The 15,469-nt window shown below is 39.1% G+C and overlaps 1 long non-coding RNA gene across 4 annotated transcripts in view; it reads right to left on the reverse strand.

The window, feature by feature from the left end:
• LOC139114717 (uncharacterized) overlaps nucleotides 1–9,060 on the reverse strand; it is a 40,225-nt gene extending 31,165 nt beyond the window's left edge. For all 4 annotated transcript variants that reach the window (XR_011547934.1, XR_011547936.1, XR_011547935.1 and 1 more), the window contains exon 1: nucleotides 8,565–9,060. This is a non-coding gene — a long non-coding RNA (uncharacterized lncRNA). The remainder of the gene's footprint in view (nucleotides 1–8,564) is intronic.
• Between the last annotated feature and the right edge of the window lie 6,409 nt (nucleotides 9,061–15,469).

Genomic DNA, 15,469 nt, shown 5'->3' on the forward strand with positions numbered 1-15,469 from the left:
AGAGACCACCTCCATGATATGATCAACATTTTACAAGTCATCCCAGTTCTGCTCGCAGATGTCTGGCCTACCTGTTATTAGCAGTTTGTAGATCCATATTCCTACGGCAACTTTTACGCATCAGGGGGCTTTTTGGACCTATCAGTACAAGGCATGTATGACGTAGGTGCTACATATAAAAGTTTTATAAAATTGACAATACTAGAAGGTTAGAATATTTCATCAATAAACGTTTTAATCTCTGAAATTTCGGGTGTAATAATGGAAAGTTTCGTAAAAAAAATAATTCCACTGAGTCATACATTTTTTTTCATTTTGATTAGAGTCTTTAATTTTCAAAAATTAAGATGCGAATGTGAAAATTTAGAAAATCAAGCATGGTGACCCATCTTTCTTTCAGCACGTACGTATTCAGCAGGGAGAAATCGTTCAATTTCAACAGTTTTTGGAGGGGTGGTCAACTGACAACAGACGCAAAATATACACACAACCCCGAAGCCGGAGCACTTTAATTGTTCGGTACAGTGTACATTTTAAACTTCATTTACGATCGGTTTTTTGTAATCTCGACTGCTAAATACGTCGTAATTAAAAAATTGGTCATTTCAAACACAAGAATTGGTGACACGAGCTCTTCTTGAAAGAGAGAATCGAGTTGATTTCGTGGCGTTACTCATTGAAAATGGACTTTCCCTTGACGAATATCTCACAGTGTATCGGCTAGAACACCTCTGTAACCTCCATAAATGTAATAATCTCCACAAATGTGATATCAACCACAATTGTAATAAAATCAATCACAAATGTAATAAACCAGCCCACCATTAGTGTAACAACCCATAACCACAAATGTAACAAACAAATTAATCATTAATGTAATAAAACGCAACCATAAATGTAAAAAACTTGAACTTGTATATGTGATCTTTCCATTATCAATGCCCTGAGTAAACAATAACTTTAATAAAACTAGTGTAATGTTGTTGCATACTTTTCTGAAACTAGGTTTTCTTTCCGAAACACAGAATAGAATACTTTGAGAATACTATCAGAAAACGGCGAGATACCGATCAAACCGTTAGATAATAGAAGCGGACCGGCAGTTCTAGACACTGATAATTACATAATAAGGAAGCGTCAAAATAACTCGTCAACCGTGATACCACACAAGGTTTATAACAGACGACTCAGAACAAATAACAGAAATATATAACCTTATAACAGAAACTTACGACACAAAACATGTTGATGAGAACATATATCTATATTTCAATCTAGTAAAAACAACACGAACACTACCTTGAACACATTACAGTAAAACAAAATTAACAAACAAACTTTCAGTGGGACACTACAGAGAGACAATCTATCGATTATTCCAGACAATTTATCCACTGAAGACGAATATGAGGCGACTGATTAAGGAAATATGGCAAATTTTCGAAAAATAGAGTGAAAAGATCGGATTGGAGTAGACACTGCACTGACACGGAGATTGCAGCTGTGTCTCGCCATGGCCGATCAGTTCTATACACAAAACAGCAAAACGTAAAATACACTTTAAATACACAAAACAATAAAGATATGAATAATCTGTGGAGTTGCTTTCCTTATTACATAGATAAATATTTGAGGGCAATTTACTAAATTGCAACGACAAAATAGACTTATTACATTTATGGTTGACAAGTATTACATTTATGGGTGATTTTTATCACAATTATGTTTGGTGTTTTATTACATTTATGGTTGATTTTTGCTACATTTATTGGCGATATTACATTTATTGGTGCATTTTATTACAATTATAGTTGATGTTACATTTATGGAGATTATTACATTTATGGAGGTTACACACCTCCACCAAGCGGTAAGTAATTTGTACTTTATGTGAATATGTCTTTACTGGACCATGGTCTTCCACATATAGCCTACCATTTAACGTAGCCATAGACACAAAAACACGAGAATTCTAGTTCAAACTGCTTCATCATATTCTGTACACAAACTACTATCTTTCCAGAAGGAACATGGACCAATCACCGCTCTGTTCATTCTGCCAAGCAACGAGACACTAGATCATCTTTGCTGCACCTGTAAATTCACTGAGACCTTCAGGAACGAGTTTCACACATTTTTCGAGGAATCTCTCAGTTTGTTCACGAGATATAACTTATATGAAATGCTCTTTGGTGTTGACGGTTACTCTGACATTCATGGAGTCTCTACTACCTCCATGCTCTGACATTCATAATCCCTTGCTCCTATTAGCCAAAAGACACATCTATGCCATGAAAATAAAACAGAGTAAACCACACTTTGCAGCATTTATGTTGCAAGTGAAATTCAACTACCATCTAGAATACGAAATAGCTCTGGAAAAAGACAAATTAGAGAGACACTGCAGCAAATGGATTCATTCCAACTTTTCCCCACACAGAAACTGGGCAGTTTGGATTATTCATACCTATCTTAATCCTACTGTTCGTAATGTTTATGTCGTAAACACATCTATCGCACACTTTTAACACCTCTCCCGGGTTCTTGAACCCGGTTGGTCAAAATTGGCTGTTCTAGCCTTTTTGATCACCCCTCTTAAAATGCTTGGATAGTTGACTTGGAAAACAATTAACATTAAAAGTTTCATTAGCAATTAAGCCAAACACCGGAGACATCATGAGACACGAACAATCGCAACAACACCAATTTAAAGAAAAGTCAAATTGGACTCCACGAACAGCAAAAAATACAAAAACCTGAAAGCTATCTGAAGCTGCTAAACTCGCACTTCTAGAGATACCCTTTCAAACAAGGAAACAAAACATGTCGCGTGCCCAAAGAATCGCGATAAACCAGCTTGCAAACAGTAGACAAATTACCATAAAAACCCTTCGACAAGGGTCGGGTTTTGTCTTTGTCAACACAAAAGATTACGTACACGAATGCGAAAGGCAATTACGCAACACTAAGTATTATACACAACTAGCCAGTGACGACACAGAACAAACAGTAAACAAAGTACACGAACTATTAAACAAAATGTACGAGAACAAACACATCGATCATGATACTTGTAAGTATCTTGATCCAGAAAACATAAAATCCGTACCCCGCAGTGGTACTTATTGCCTAAAAATTCACAAACCTCGGCAAAATTCTAAAAGACACACTATTCAAAACAAAATTTACTGAAGTAAAGAAACATAGAACAAACAAACTGAACCACCAAACGGACTCACAACGAGACCCAAACATTAATATACTTGCCTCGCTACTCGAAGAGCAAGACCACTAAAATGCATTAAAATAATTTTTCACAAACACAAACTAAGGAAAGAATCTACACTGCGACTGATGAGAAACCACACTCGGGTTTCGAAACGCAAGCGTCAAAGGGCGACTCTATCAACTCTGTAACACAATAGGTCCGGCTGCGTCTCGCCATAAGCTTTCCCCACACAAACAATACATTACCGTACACACTAATCCAAACCATAGACCCTCCGTTTTTAGGGTCTATGTCCAAACTTCCCTATAAATATCCGAGGCGAAACAAACATTTTTATTAACACAAACAATCGGATAAGAATGTAGGAACACATTTTTGAAACGAATTAAACACAAACTCGACACAAAAACATTTTGGATAGTTAGGTGGGGAGCCTCTTTCACACTTTTTACATTCATTGCTCTTGTGTGGGGGGTTGTCAACCTGATGTAATCGCAAATCCTCAGATTTCCATCTGATATAAGTATGTACTTAAACAAGAAAAGTAAACTCGTGAATTTTAATAGACGTGGTGGCTATGACCAATTTCAAGCCAGATTGGTCACAGCATGGCTACTACCTCCATGGTCACAGCCACCACGTCTAAGTCTGTGTGGGGAAAAGTTGTCATGTTCAATTTTACACACAATATTGTAGATAACTAAGCACTGTACTTCATTTTGATTTAAGTTAATGTTACTAATTTAAAGAAAATGTTACCAATAAAACAACTTAAATACAAAAAATTATCTGTCATCCGATTTTCGCATCAGACAGCAGCGAATTAAAATGTTTGATAAGTGGTCCAAGCAGACATGTGGCATTAGCATCATGGAATATTATGAAACACCGGAAATAATGGCAAATCATTTTTACTTGGCTGTAACTTTGTTGGAGTTGATAAAGTCGTCAAAAATCTATTTAAGTAGTTTGCCAAAGTCAAGAATATTCTATACCACTGAATGAAAATATTATGAAATCGTACACGGCTTCAAACTGCCGTGCACTCTTATGTACTCCTTGCCTTTTAAAGTGGCTATAGATACAAACGGTCGCTCAAGATGGTTATAAGATTTTTATGTCGTACTTGTAGCAAAACGATTTATTTTGCAATGGAAATTAATAACAGGAAACCATTGCTTGCTCTGTATCGCTAAAAGTTCAACAAAGTTACCGCTTTTGGTACAAAAGTGCTCTGAAAAAGGACAAGTCAGAGAGACATTGTTGTAAATGGATCCCGGTGGTGGCAGTCTCGGAGCAGCCGGGTACGCACGCTCGTTAGAAATTTCGCGGAAAAGGGGGTGATTTTCGTCGGACATCACGGAGACATCTAGGTCCGTGAAATCGAGAAAAAGGGGTACTTTTTCAGATCACCCTCCGAGAATAGGTCTGGTTCTTCTCCCAAGACGCTTTCTCACTCGAGAGAGTAAAATCCAGCAGCGGTCCCCCCAAGCCATGATCCAGAACCGTCCCGGGAGAACCGTACATCACATCGTGAAGGTGATTGTAAGTCAGCACACTTGCTTTGAAATTGCATGGTAAATTATGGTATTCAAATGTTTTGGCAAACATTTAGGTAAAATCTCCCAGATATCGGAAAAAAGAGGTGTTTTTCAGAGTGATTTTCTCCCAGATTTTCCAAAAAAGGGGGTGTTTTTCAGAGAAAAATTCTGGGAAAAGGGGTATATTTCAAACTCTGCTAACGAGCGTGAGTACCCACCGATCCAGAGACTGCCATCACCGGGAAATAGGATAGGATAAATGATAATTGAGATCAGTGTGCGAAATTAAGAGAAAATAGCTTCAGGTCATAAGGACCTGCACCAAGCCAAAGCTTCAGGTCCTTGTCCTCAGTAAATGCAGTTGATAACGACCATTAAAGTCAACTTCTCCACCAATACTATGCTTTTGAGTGTCATAATATTTAATTTTTCATATCCTTTTATCAATAGAGTCAGTAAGTATTCACTCAAAAGGACTATTGTTCACATAGATTGCAGAATAGTGTAAGTGAATGATCATGAATCGTTCATCTACATGATCTGGAATCTGAAAAAGATCACAGCCCTCATCTTCCTTATGTCATGCGCACACATTTATCAATGCCTTCTACTAGGGGGGGGACTAATAGGAGAATTTGACATTTTTCTAGCCATGTCAAATCCCCCACTCTCGGACTATAAAATGATGTCAAACACCCAGGGCCGGGGAATACAGGCTCATGCACTGGCAACATGTGGCTGATGAAAGCGAGAAAATTTGTCTCTCATGACTTTCTATGGGGAATGGTGTTCTCTACATTGCTGTGTACAATTGTACACCAGGGTATGTAATATTGTGATTTGAAAATGTTTGGCGAGCTGAAAATCACTTCTGAAATTAGCCAACGCGAGTGGTAGAAAAGTGAGTGAATAACTTAGTACCCTGAAAACAGTCATAAGTGTATGAATAATTGTTTTATGCAAACATTGATCACTATGTCTTTTTATTGTAATGTAAATTAGAAGGGAGAAATAACTGGTATGTATTTTGATATGACGCATGGATTACTTTCAAAATTTTTCAAAAAATAAATATGCTTAAATGTGACCTCTGCTGCATTCATGAAGAAACAGATGAAGTTATACTTTTAATTAAAAGGACAAGTATCGTAATTGTTTCTCGATTATAGAAATTGCAGACAACATGAATGGCACACGTCACCACTCGCGGAAATGAATGCATGTTTTCTGATCGAAACGTTTTGCCGGAGCGATTGCTGGGTCTCATCGCCCTTTGAAAGCTTAAAGTTATTAAAATGACTCTAAAACCAGATATGAACTGAATGGCCTCGCGTGCACATTTTGTAAAGTACTTCTTTGGGTATTGGCTTTTATGAAGAAGGAAAATGTGTCAATAGATGACAAAATTTGTTCCCGAATTTCTCAAAATCATCTGTGCCGCGCCGTGTAGCAGCAAAATGAGTTCGTGACCTTTGAAGTACGCGTTTCAAAAAATAAATACCCATGGGAACCTGCTCACCACGCCACGCAACTCATGTACAGCTGACTATGGTGCACTTGTCAGGCGATGGTCGATGAATCTGGTTATTGCCTATATTGTCAAGTTCAATGCCTAATTTACGGAAACACGAACTCTGTCTAGTGTATTCGAAGCTCTGCGTACAGGTTTTGCACACGGCCTCTACCACGTGGTGTCCTGTGGACAGTGTGGTACAAGCCGTCGGCCTACCACCGTACCGCCGGGAAACGCAGACCTATTGTACGCAGGAGCTAGCCTACTGCTGCTGATTTAACATCAATGCCAACATGGAAATCTCATGAAAAATTTGTCATTGTTGGTTCTGTAGCTAATACAATCTTGAAAAGCAACTTAAAAGACACAGACTGTCAATACGTCGCCATAATATTATGCTGATCTCAGCGGAACCATGCCGGAATATAAATTCGCTGACACACACACAAGATTGAAAAGTGTCACTCTACATCTCATTCTCAGAGAAAAATGCATTGATCAAATATTATGACGCTTACCTTCGATAATCTAGCTTTTGGTTCGCTATGTCCAGAGTAACCCACACGATTCTTAAAGTCAAACGTCGACACGACGACATCAACAGTCAAAACTCAAGATTAGCGATCAGCGCGGCCGAGTGACTGAATTCAGAAATCACTTTGTGTAAAATGCCACAAATTTTCTTTTACTCATAACTTGATAAATTCGCAAAGCACAACCACCAAAAACTAATCAGTTCTTGCAAATTTGAAGAACAAATTGTGTGCGAAATGTGATCGGAATCTGCCAAGCCGTTTTTGAGATATCGTGCTAACAGACAGACAGACACACACACACACACACACACAGAAACGCCTAAACCATAACCTCGCTGCGCGCATGCGCACGCGAGGTAAAAATTGACAGACACTCGATACTGCTGAAAACCATCGACACGATCAGTTAATGATACCGTTAAATTTTAAAAGACGTATTTGTTTGCGATATTTAGGCCTACAGCCCAGGATGACGGTAAGTTTAGCATGCCTGTGGTAAAACGGTATACATCGAAACAATTTGAAGCCCTACTCTCGGCTTCACAGAGTATCGTGACACGACGGATCGTGCAACTCGACAAAACTCTTATGTAATGATAAGGCAGCCCTGTTTTATAAAATGTACGCTTTTTATCACGTCGATATATTGTGGTAACAGTCGGCCTTGTGAACTTTGGTTAAAGACCAACGAGCAAGCAAGACATGCAAGATGTTCTAGCGGTCCACAAACAAACGCAGCGAAACGTGAACTTGACTGTCGATTGCAGGTAGCACAATTGGGCTGTCGTGTAACATCTAGTCCTTGTATCGAGCGTACTTCAAAACCATAGAAGTAAAAATACCTCCATGATATTCAAAACCAAACATGATTAGTCAACAGCACTGTTCTCGTGGTAGGTTTTTGTCTTAAACTCTTTTAAGAACCGTTTATGTTTTGAACGCTCAATGGAAACTCAAAGCAAAGAAAACGGAGTCAGTTTGATAAAATGAAGGGCTGTAGGCCTATTATGTACATTTATTTGTGTACATGTAAATTCCGAACACTTAAAGTGTGGAACTAGTGAAGTGATACTGGGTGTTGTTGTCATTTGACACAGATATGCCAACATTACCAGGGTTACACTCACTAGACGAGTATTATTATAATATTGTATCGCATTGTTGAACCAAAATCAATCCATTCCATCGCTAAAATCTGCATGCACGGATATAATTCATCCTTATATATGATCTGAATGTAATCAGCTGCCCCGTGATATGCGCGTCGATCGGAGGAATTAGACTCTTCGTAAATGCAAAAAGTTGCAAGACAAAATATTACTATGTTGCGACATTGTCAACCCCCACCCACACCCTCCGGTCTGGCGTACCATAGAGATCGAATTCCCCACTACCAGGACTCGAAGAGCGATCAATATCCCATGTTGCCCCGCACTCCCACGGTGGAAAACATTGATAGGTGAATGACATTCAAGTCTGAATCACATGATTCAGAGTCAGTCATCATCTGCATCTGTTACAGGTCTTGACGGAGAAATTTTCAGCATTTATTCAAAATTTCAGTCGGTCATAAGGACCGACATGTTGCTTAAAACTTTCGGCCCGACGAGAAATCTGTCGGTCTCGGACTGTCGGACCGACATTAATTTCGCACACTGATTGAGATCTGTGGTAATACCTTTCAGTTGCCGTCCACATTACAGTGTATAAATGATATGCGTACACTAGTTACATTACAAACTTACCATTGTTATAGTCGTATCTCGCCGGTCTGGGGAGCGCACTCACTGCTGAGAGGTACTTCGAGATCTTCGACAGAGTAGAGACTCACAGAGTTGTTGGATATCAATCGATGGTGGTTTATTACTGAAGTGTAAAGTTTACACATCAGATGCCCAGCTATCTCCGACTGAAAATAGTGGGTGATCATCCCTTTTTAAAAAGAAATCCTAACATCCTAATTAGATTAAGTTAGTTAATCCTCCAATCACTAATCAACTAACATTTCCTGATTGGCTACAATAATTAATATATTCTTCCCTTCAAGAAATACATTACTAAACCTTCTCTGATAGGACATTGATCATATAAAATCTTACATGATCTGCATATGTGACATCATCGTTATACAACATTTCCCTTATGTAATCGTCCCAGGGTCCTGTCTGGAATCTAAATATTGACTGTAAGAATTCACTTTACTGCCTTGACACTAGGATGTCACTGATAAAAGTGTCTGTTTTTATCCTTGATACTTAGGTGTCAATGACGTAAATACATTAAATATCCCTAACAACGGAGTTTGAACCAAGATGTGTGAAAATTCATAACGATCATTAACCCTTACACAGACTTGAAAAGTTCAGCCCTCTCGTTCACTGACCTCTGTACAGATTCCGAAATTACAAAAACAATATCAGTAAGCCAAAGAAAATTTAGTCTGTAACACCATCTATGATACATATGTATCACATCAAGTGATGGTTTTGCCGTTGTATAGTCCCCTGTACCGGTAAGTTTATTCATGAATGTGTGATATCAGGCATTAGACAGCTAAACAAACTATCGTTTTGTATTCCATAAGGTCGAGAATACGGAAACGGGGCACAACGCGACGGGATAGAGATAAATTAGGTCTTCTGATGCTGAACTCTAAGGTATTATCAGATAATTAATCGATGTAGCAGCAGACTCAGATTTGAGACAAATGTCTCTGTCTCTTCAGTTTCTTTTAAAATATATCATATTTTAGAGTGTTTGGACGAGAAATTTGTTTAATTTCTGTCCGTCCTTTTGAACGCAGTGAATATGAACATAATCTTACCTGACAACTCTACATGCCTTGGACGAGAATGTGACCAGAACTCTTCTGAGAAGTCCTTATCAAACCTTGGGAAACCAGACAGCGTTAGATCTCGGGGCAGTGGCAAACAGCAAGGTAAGTTCCCATGAGACTCGTTTGTTCCAAATCAAATGATGAAATAGTCTCGGCGTGAACCACCATGGAGGGCGAAAATTTTAGCCACCCTTACACGACCACATATGTGGCCCAAAATGAGACAACGTTTTATATGAGCACACTACACGACCGGTCGTACGACTCAATTTCGGTCGCGAATGTTCAGTATTAGGCGCCGTCATGACAGATTTAAACACGCATGCGTGATGAGGTAATTACCACAACGGTGAGGTACGACCTATCTTTTCTACCAACCGGGTGTTCTTTCCGACACCAGAAGTTGGGCGAATTTTAACTAATTTTTTCATTCAGGAACCTTCCACGACCAGTTGTCATGTTGTGGCCTTCAGTAGCGTTGGTTTTCCCTTTAATTTTTGCTCCACGACCGGTCGCAGGTCGTGGCTTGATTATTTTTGTTTTTCTTCCCCACGACCGGTCGCAGGTCGTGGATTTTTGCAAAGTTGATTAATTTTGCCGTTCTTTTCCACGACCGGTCGCAGGTCGTGGCCTGATTATTTTTGTCCTTCTTCCCCACGACCGGTCGCAGGTCGTGGCTTTCAGTAGAGTTTTTCTGTGATTTTTCTCCATGACCTGTGCTCGTCGTGACTCTTAGTTTTTGACCTTTTTGCTCCACGACGGGTCGCAGGTCGTGGCTCTTAGCAGAGTTGTGTTTTTCCCGCATCTTTCCCCGCGACCGGTCGCGGCTAGTAGTAGTTTTTGACATTTTTCCCGGCATTTCTTCTCCACGACTGTATACTGGTCGGAATGGATATGAAGTTAGATTATATAAAGTTCAATCTTCTTGCATGCACACGTCGCTAGTGTTGTGCACAGTTGCGAGTGGAGTGATACGTACCGGCCGCCGCGTACCAATTATTAGTCCTTTGGGCCTTTGGCCCAAAGTACTAATGTGATGACGCGGCCTCTGTTGTTGCATACAGTGGGCCGTATGCTGTGGACGCAGGTATCTCAGAAACGCTTCAGTAACTTTTTCTGAAATTTGGTCTGGTGGTCACTTTGGCATGTATCTCAAACGGTCTTTTTTCTTTTTTGATTGAATCATTTTAAAGTCACTTTTTTAGCTTTTTTGTGAAAACCACTATTTTCAATTTTTCCTCAAAACCACTGATTTGATTATTGTGATATTTGGCATGGGTGTTCGTATAGTTGAAATGCCGTCAGAAATGTTCAAAATTTGGTAATACATGCCTTGTATTATTTTTAAACAATATTTTATCCATTTTTATTTATATTTACTTGATTTTGACTCGCTTTCGTTAAAGCTACCGTCTGCGCATGCGCACAATTTAGGACAAAATCTGAGTTGAGAATCGAATCGGACGCCATCTTGTTTCTCGGTGTGGGCACATTTTTTACTTTGTGAACGTTTCGCTGTGCATTTTAATATATTCTATAGTTATGACGTTGACAGTGATGCACTTTTGCGGCTGTCGTGTATTTTTTGGTACGAAAGGCGCCTTTGATCGACTGAAGAATGATGGTACCGGCAGGCATATCAGTTCTACTGAGGAAGTAATCCACTGGCCGCATAGGTCAGGGACTCACTTAGGGGAGAACCACTTGATTTGTGGGGGGGGGTATGGAGGATTTTGAGAAAAAAAATTGTCACCAGGTGAAATAAAAGAAAAAAATAAGCCTGTAATGGCTTGAGAAAAAAAATTCTCATAACAGACAGAAATAAATAAAAAAGGAATTGTCATAATGCAGTTGAAATGAGCAAAATTTTGGAAATTCATTCTCATGTGTTCTTTGCTAGCATGCTGCCATAGGCAGCGCAAATGTTTTTACCACAAGCAATTCTCATGTGTTTTTTTTTCCCAGCACTTATGATATAAGCATTCACTACTTTACACCTCAGTGCACTCGATGTTTTCCTTCCCTTTTCTGACCCAAGAAATCATATTTCTGGATTTCTGTTGCAATATCTCAATGGTACAGGCAATATCTAGATGGGACTATTTGACTTCTGTACATTGTGAAAATTGAAAACACAAGACAGGAGTCAATAAACTAGTGTAAAAACCAATATATTATTCTCTCAACATAAATATGTTAGAAAGATTACAAGTTGTCAAAGAAAAATTGAGGAACAACAAATATAATGAAATACAATGTGTGAGCCTTGTTTCTCTGACCACAAAAGATAACATCTCCCCTGAGAACTTAAAAGGAATTGACTGTTATACTGAAAATCACTGTTGATTTGCCAAAAAAGTGTTCTATAATTTAAAGTTGTATATATACTAGACTTTCCATTTTGTTTTCATTCGTTGGAATGTAAAATGAATATATAAAACCATCCTGTGATGTGTGAAACACTGGCTTAAATTTGAAAAATTGCACTGCTACTCCATTTGATAAAAAAATTGATGCAGGTGTGACAGTTGAAATTAAAAAATGCTGTCTCTCTGGCAAAAAAAGTTCCCATACCCACTTCCTGCATACCCCCCCCCCCGAAATCAAATGGGTCTCTCCTTAATATGCGCATGCGCATATAACAAGTTAGCGTTGTTTTTGCAAGGACCAGCTCCTGGCAAGGACTTTTGAAAAATCAAACCGACGCTGTCTTGTTTCTCGGTCTTGTGCGAATTTTGACGTTTTGAAGCTTTTAGCATTTATTTGATGATGTTTTGTAAATATGAAGTTCACGGTGATTGTATTTTTGTTGCTGTCATGTATTTTTTTGGCACGAAACGCTCCTTCGTTACCGGCGAATCCATTGCTTTAGCGAGGCAATCCCACCGGCGGCCCGTTAGTAATAGCTGGGTGAGAGCGAGAGAATTCGCTCTGTCCTTCTACCTCCATGTCATAACAAACTAGCGTCGTTTTATGTTGATGTACTGTCCTTTCGACACAGCGATAACTTTAAGTTTCTGTTGCTTATTTTGGGTAATTTCGACAGTTGTGCATTGATTTTGACATCATTGTTGAAGACTGTGTGCTTTAGACTGTCGACAGTCCTCGTGCCGTCTTTTGACCGGATCCGGAGTCACTTGCGGTAGTAATCCAACGTATGCGATCGAGCGCCGAAGCATCATTGTTGAAGACAGTGTGTGCTTTAGACTGTCGACAGTCCTCGTGCCTTCTTTTGACCGGATCCGGAGTCACTTGCGGTAGTAATCCAACGTAGGCGATCGAGCGCCGAAGGCGCAAGGTCGAGTGCCGAAGGCACGAGCTTGTATAAATACCGCTACGCGAGACCATGGATGTAACTCTATTTTTTACATCCATGGCGAGACAAGCAGTACAAGCGACTGGCGAGAGTCTATGTGTGCTTATGTTGACCGATTTACGCGCACTTCAGAATCACGGCATAATCCGACATGGTAATTTGGCATGATCATCAGATCATACATGATCCGCGATTGCACTTTAGCAAGGTCACGATAATTAATGTTGTTTGTTTCACTGTGGTTTAATACCTATAGGGCCTATTTCCACTAAAAGACTATAAGAATTTCCTCCTGGCTACTTTGAAATCGTGCACTGGCATGCATGTAGTTGTCAACATACTCTATTTTTTACATCCATGCTTGAATGTAGTAGACTCTTACTATGAATATATCGACTGTCACTGCATATTGCATATGTGTGCAAGTCACTCCATATCATATCAAAAAATGTAGTATTGCGACGTTTGAGCTGCCACAAGCCAGAATTTATAGTTTATGAGAAAGTTATCTTACATGTAAAACTCAGTTCTACTGTGAACAAAATGCAAGCTATGTTGCTTAACTATGGTGAATAACATAATATTTTGTACCTATCACCGTGTCAGAAAATCAGAAGGAAACAACCACTCAGACAAACTCTGGTCAGGATGATACTGTCCAATTTTAATATGTCTCTCGGCACACACTAGATACACATGACTGTAAAACAACATTTCCATATAATTGTATATTCAGTTTTTATATTTAGTTTGCTTTTCACCATATTCTATGTCCTTCCCTGCACTACATAATTCAAAATTAAATATTGTTTTTGGCCTATACATACTTGAGGGGTAAGCTTATTTAGTCTCATACATTAAAGATGCACTGTTGACCTTCAGAGTCCAAACTTTTTTCATCAAACTTGTATTGTAGATAGGTGTACACTCCAAATACTAAGTACAAGACTTAGTGGTGAGTGTAACAAGCAAATGTTTTTTAGTCAATGGCCCAAATTTATTTTCTATTTGATGGACAATAGATACATGTGTAATCAATGTCAACAATCCAGTTTTAGTGATTTAGTTTAGATTAGCCATTGTCCATTATATTACAATAGATTGTGGCTAAATGTTCTCCCCTTCTGCATTATATAGGTTCACCGTTGCCTGTTTTAGATATTGTTGATCCTATTGAGTCCCATCTCTTATTCTTGATTCACTTTCACATTAACTTTCATTTATGTCCAAACAATTTGACTTTTTGCCAGATTTCACATTTATGGCAAATAATAAACAAGTAAGGAGGCACAAAGGACGTCGGTGCCCCCGGGCCCCATGTTATATGCATAGTACGCGGTGGCCGGTACGTATCACTCCACTCGCAACTGTGGTGTTGTGGGTGTCCCCTTAGCAATAGCGGATGTAGCGCATGCGTGAAGCCGGCAATGTTTTATGGGTCAAGGTCAGCCTACGTACGCAGTCGTTATAATCGGTCTGGTCAGAGAAAATCATTACGATTTGAAGTCGTAAAATTAACAAGAAATGACCGTTAGCATAAATGTTTTACATTTGATTTAACAAGAGAACAACTTTTAAAAAAACACTAGAGAACTTTGCGATGTGCAGATGGCCTAAAAGCATGTGTGACCATGTACAGCCTGAGTGATATCTGGAGGTTCGAACATCGCTGACAAATTCACACTTCAATATATTACTTTTCGGAGTTCGTTGCTGGATATTACGAATGAAATATTCTTTTAAACACAGTCTTACTTAGGCCTACCAACATCAGATTTCTTTCTAACATTTTTGTCCAGCCTTTTCATTAATTTTGTTTGCCCGACCTGATGTTTTCATTACGTTTTCGACTCGGACAATTTGCGTAATTATTGCATATTGTGTCGTGCATCAAGTCATATGACCGTACCGACATCGATAAAATACGATTCTCTCATACCCCTTTCCTTCTCAGATGGAAACCTAAGCATTCAGACATTTTGCCTATCCTAATCTGATGTCTTAGATGCAGGGACTCATCAGTTTCTTTGGTCAGGGACCCTATGTTTGATTTTGGTGAAGGGGTCACTGTGTTTTTGAAAAGTTCACTGGGTAGAGGAGGGAGTGTCTGTGTGTTTTTGAGACTGGCTCATGATCACGAAAATGCATCATACCAACCAAGAATTCGATCATTTAGTAGCATTTTAGGGCCCTTCGGGCGCATAACTTTACTGTACCAGAGATAAATATCAAAGACGGATGTTTGCAAATTCACTCTCTTTTGCAAAGCGTATTGATTTATGAAATCTGCCATCGTTTGATAACCTGATTACAAGGTGCGTTCAGGTTCTGGTGAAATTTGCATGATTGTATTTTTTAGGTAATTTTTTTTTCGTTTTGGTCAAAAAAATTGCCCTTCGAAAGCGCTGGTCAGATTGCTTTGAAACTTGGCATGCATGTCCCTAAGAGTAACCTGAGTCAGGTTTGTTCAAATTGGGGGGGGGGGGTATCATTCTTAA

Source organism: Ptychodera flava, chromosome 16, assembly GCF_041260155.1.
Source record: "Ptychodera flava strain L36383 chromosome 16, AS_Pfla_20210202, whole genome shotgun sequence".
Lineage (NCBI taxonomy): Eukaryota > Metazoa > Hemichordata > Enteropneusta > Ptychoderidae > Ptychodera > Ptychodera flava.